Genomic DNA, 292 nt, shown 5'->3' on the forward strand with positions numbered 1-292 from the left:
GAGAGAGAGAGAGAGACAGAGAAACAGAGTGAGAGAGAGAGAAACAGAGAAACAGAGAGAGAGAGAGAGAAACAGACAGAGAGAGACAGAGAAACAGAGAAACAGAGAGACAGAGAAACAGAGAGAGAGACAGAGAAACAGAGAGAGAGAGAGAGAGTTAGTGAGAAACAAACACAGAGAGAGAGAGAGACAGAGAGTTAGTGAGAAACAAACAGAGAGAGAGAGAGAGTTAGTGAGAAACAAACAGAGAGAGAGAGAGAGAGTTAGTGAGAAACAAACAGAGAGAGAGAGA

The sequence above is a fragment of the Anarrhichthys ocellatus genome, unplaced genomic scaffold, assembly GCF_004355925.1.
Source record: "Anarrhichthys ocellatus isolate YVR2014 unplaced genomic scaffold, GSC_Weel_1.0 scaffold6885, whole genome shotgun sequence".
NCBI classification, from domain to species: domain Eukaryota; kingdom Metazoa; phylum Chordata; class Actinopteri; order Perciformes; family Anarhichadidae; genus Anarrhichthys; species Anarrhichthys ocellatus.